This window comes from Chiloscyllium plagiosum, chromosome 1 (assembly GCF_004010195.1).
Source record: "Chiloscyllium plagiosum isolate BGI_BamShark_2017 chromosome 1, ASM401019v2, whole genome shotgun sequence".
NCBI lineage: Eukaryota > Metazoa > Chordata > Chondrichthyes > Orectolobiformes > Hemiscylliidae > Chiloscyllium > Chiloscyllium plagiosum.
The window spans coordinates 54,599,689-54,604,531 of NC_057710.1; positions in this window are offsets into that span (position 1 = coordinate 54,599,689).

The following is a 4,843-nucleotide window of genomic DNA, read 5'->3' on the forward strand; positions in this document are numbered from 1 at the left end:
TGTTCGGCCACAGGGTGGTGGGTTTGATTGGTGCGGGCATCCCAGACATGTCCTTTACCCCCACCTCCTTCCGCCTATTACACTCTCAGCTACCTTCTTCCAAGCCCCACCCCCTCCCATTTATCTCTCCACCCCCGAGGCTCCCAGCCTCATTCCTGACGAAGGGCTTATGCTCGAAGCGTTGATTTTCCTGCTCCTCGGATGTTGCCTGACCTGCTGTGCTTTTCCAGCACCACTCTAATCTTGACAGCATTCTTGGTAAGTCAACCCCTTCATCAGTTTAGTGAATCACTTTTGAACTGACTCTTATGCTATTATGTCCTTTCATAAATTCAGGGGCCAAAACAGTGTACAGCACTCCAGGTACACCCTCACCAACACCCAACCAACATGGTTGTAATGATGTGATAGTGCCGGTGTTGGACTGGGGTGGACAAGGTCAGAAGTCACATCGCCAGGTTATAGTCCAACAGGTTTATTCGTAATCACAAGCTTTTGGAGTGCTGCTCCTTCATCAGGTGGAGTGAAGAGAAACACACAGGCACACAATTTATAAAGTTAAAAATCACACAACACCAGGTTATAGTCCAACAGGTTTAATTGGAAGCACACTAGCTTTCGGAGCGACGGTCCTTCATCAGGTGATTGTCCGCAGTGACAATGTTGTCTACTGTGGTTCCAGGGCGGGCTTTGCTATTACTGGTAAGAATGCCAAGCTTCTCCAGTTTTTTTGTTCTTGGCGTGCATGTACGTGGTGTAGTTTTGTTGCTTTGTCTGTTTGGCGATGTCACGTAATTGTACTGATGTATCCTGTGTGCAGGCTGTAGGTGTGGATTCCATCTGAATTTCAAGGTTGTGGCGCCTGCTGTAGAGTTGGTACACGAGATGATTGAGAAGTTTACGAGAGGTGCGGTGGCAAAGTCTCTCTGCAGTCTGTGTTGTAGGTCGACCTAAGTGGATTCGTGATCCGTAATCCTTTCGGGATCTTCACAATCACCTGATGAAGGAGCATCGCTCTGAAAGCTAGTGTGCTTCCAATTAAACCTGTTGGACTATAACCTGGTGTTGTGTGATTTTTGTACACCCCAGTCCAACACCAGCATCTCCGAATCATGACACAATTGTGAATCATGAATCATGGCAGAGAGATCAGAAGATCATACAAATGGTGTGAGTGAAGTGTCAACAGGCTGAGTAATAAGTCTCTGCAGGGGAAGTGTCAGACGGAGTGAGTAAAGTGTCCAAAACTGAATAACCAGTGAAGGGCTGACCTATGGTCTGATGAGGCAGAGAGATAATTACAAAAGATTAATATGAAGATGGTATTGGAGACAAACCAAAAGGCTGGAATAACATAATAGGTATAAGACTCACATGCCGAGGGTCGAACCAAAGTAACAAGTAATCCAAAACTGTACAAACTAATTAAGGTAGAAAGATCCTAACAAGTTATCAAGGTGAAAATGTCAAGTAGGACAGTGAGGAAGATTTTACAGATACAGAATGGTGGTCACATGTAGTGTGACATGAACTCAAGATCATGGTTGAGGCTGTCTTCATGTGTACAGAACTTGGCTATCAGTGCCTGCTCAATGACTAAACATTGTTGTGTATCTCAAAAGCTGCCTTAGAGAGCCCTTACCCAAAGATTAGAGGCTGAATGTCTTTGATTGCTGAAGTATTCCCCAACTGGGAGGGAACATCCCTGTCTGGCGATTGTTGTAGGGTGTCCATTCATCTGTTGTTGTAGCATCTGCAAAACCTTGCCAATATTACCATGCCTCGGGGCATCCTTGCCTGCAGTGTATAAGGTAGACAACATTGGCCAAGTCACATGAGTATCTGCTATGTACATGGTGGGTCATGTTCCCATGTGTAATGGTAGTATCCATATCAATGATCTGACATGTCTTGGAGAGCTTGCCATGGCAGGGTTGTATGGTTTTGTGGTTGATGTTGTCCTGAAGGCTGGTTAGTTTGCTGTGAATTATAGTCTGTTTAAGGTGTGGCAGTTGTTTGATGGCGAGAAGTGGAGACGTAGGGATGTTCTTGGTGAGATGTTCGTCATCATCAATGACATGTTGAAGGCTGCAAGAATATGTCATAGCATCTCAATTCTGGGGAAATCCAGTACCATGATCTTGGGTTCATGTTGGGCTACATGTAACCCCACCATACTGTTCTGCATTTATAAAACATTCCTTATTGTCCTTTCTGACACCATCACCTTGATAACTTGTTATGATCTCTCTACATAACATAAGAACATATGAACTAGGAGCAGAAGTAGGCCATCTGGCCCTTCAAAACTGCTCCACCATTCAATGAGATCATGGCTGATGTTTACCCACCCTCTCACCATAACCCTTAATTCTTTATTGTTCAAAACAAAATCTGTCTTAGCTTTAAAAACATTTACCGAGGAAGCTTCAACTACTTCCCTGGGCAAGGAATTCCATAGATTAACAACCTTCTGGGTGAAGAAGTTCCTTCTCAATTCAGTCCTAAATCTGCTCCCCCTAATTTTGAGGCTATGCCCTCATGTCTTAGTTTCACCCATCAGTGGCAACATCCTCTCTACTTCTATCTTATCTATTCCCGTCATAATTTTATATGTTTCTATAAGATCCCCCCTCATTCTTCTAAATTCCAATGAATATAATCTCACTCTACTCAGTCTCTCCTTATAAGGCAACCCCCACAATTCCAGAGTCAATCTAGTGAACCTCCTCTGCACCCCCTTCAGCGCCAGTACAGCCTTTCTCAAGTAAGGAGACCAAAACTGCACACAGTACTCTAGGTGTGGCTTCACCAGCACGTTATCCAGTTGCAACATCACCTCCCTGCTTTTAAATTCAACTCCTTTAGCAATGAAGGACAAAATTCCATTTGCCTTCCTAATTACCTGTGGCACCTGCAGGCCAACCTTCTGTGATTCATGTACAAGGACACCCAGATCCCTCTGCATAGCAGCATGCTGCAATTTCTGACCATTTCTCTACCAAAATTAATTTGTACAGTTTTGGAATACTTGTTACTTTGATTAGACCATTGGTATGCAACCCTTATACATATTATGTTATTCCAGCCATTTGGTTTGTCTCCAGCACCATCTTAGCATTTTTTTTGCAGTTATCTCTCTGCCTCAATAAATCAGATCAAAGGTAATTCCTTCACTTGTTATTCAGCTGTTGACACATTACTCACACCATCTGATACTTTTGATCATCTGCAGAGACTTGTGTCAACAGGCTGAGTAACCTCACTCACACCACTGGTATGATCTTCTGATCTCTCTGCCTATAAATTATGTGCCGGTGTGTTTCGCTTCACTCCACCTGAGGAAGGAACAGGACTCCAAAAGCTTGTGATTTCAAATAAACCTGTTGGACTATCACCTGGTGATGTCTGACTTCTAACATGGTTTTAATAAGACTTCTCTATTTTAAAACTCCAAACTTCAGGCACTAACGGCCAACATTCTACTTGCCTCTTTGATTAATTGCTGCACCTCAAGCTAACATTTTTTGTGTTTGATGCACATGAGCAGACAGATCCCTTGAGCTGGATTAGTGGTGCTGGAAGAGCACAGCAATTCAGGCAGCATCCGAGGACAGGCAACATCTGCAGTCATTGTTTTTACCTCATTGATTTTAGATCCCTTGAGCTGTGTATTTTGGAGTCTTTCTCCTTTTAAATAATACTTTTTTTCAATATTTTTCCTCCAAAAGGTCATATTTAGTTAAACTCTATCTGCCAAGTATTTGCCCATTCACACAAGCTATTTAAATTCCCTTGAAAATCCCTGTGAGCTCATGATAACACACTTTCCAAACTATTTTTGTATCAACAGTGAATCTGGATAGCAATCTGTCCCCTCCTACAAGTTATTAACATTGATAGTAAATAATTGAGACTGTAAAGATGAATCTTGTAGCACTCCACTAGTTATGCCTTTCCAAACTGACAAAGACACACTAAAACCAACTCCATGTTGGTATGTTAATCAATCCTCGGTCTATGGTAATACATTATTTCCAGTGGTATGAATTACTATCTTGTGAAATAACCTTTTGTATAACACCATATTGAATGGCATCTGGAAATCCAAATGTACTAGACCTACTAGTTCTCCATGACTTCCCTTTCACAAAATCATGTTTCTAAATTTCCTGTTATTTCTTCCACCAGCACTGCCTGCATAAGATTATTCAAATCTGCTTGGAAGAGAGATGCACCAACACCGGTGTCCTTGATCAGGCCAACAGGCTCAACATCAAGGCATTGACTATCCTGACTCAGCTGGATGGGCTGGATGCATCATCTACATGACTGACAAGAGACTCCCCAAGCAGATGCTGGAGTCCCAGCTCTGAAATGGCAGGCATGCCTCAGGTGAAACGCTTCAATAATAACCTCAAGGCTTCACTGGTGAAGTGCGGCATTCCCATAAACACCTGGGAATCACTAGTCTAATTCTGGTCCCCTACCTGGACCTCTCCTTCACCATTAATGACGACCGACTTGACACTGACATTTTTTACAAACCCACAGACTCCCACAGCTACCTGGATTACACCTCTTCCCACCCTACCTCTTGCAAAAATGCCATCCCGTATTCCCAATTCCTCCGCCTCCGCCGTATCTGCTCCCAGGAGGACCGGTTCCACAACAGAACACACCAGATGGCCTCCTTCTTTAGAGACTGCAATTTCCCTTCCCACGTGCTTAAAGATGCCCTCCAACGTATCTCGTCCACATCCCACACCTCCGCCCTCAGACCCCACCCCTCCAACCGTAACAAGGACAGAACGCCCCTGGTGCTCACCTTCCACCTTACCAA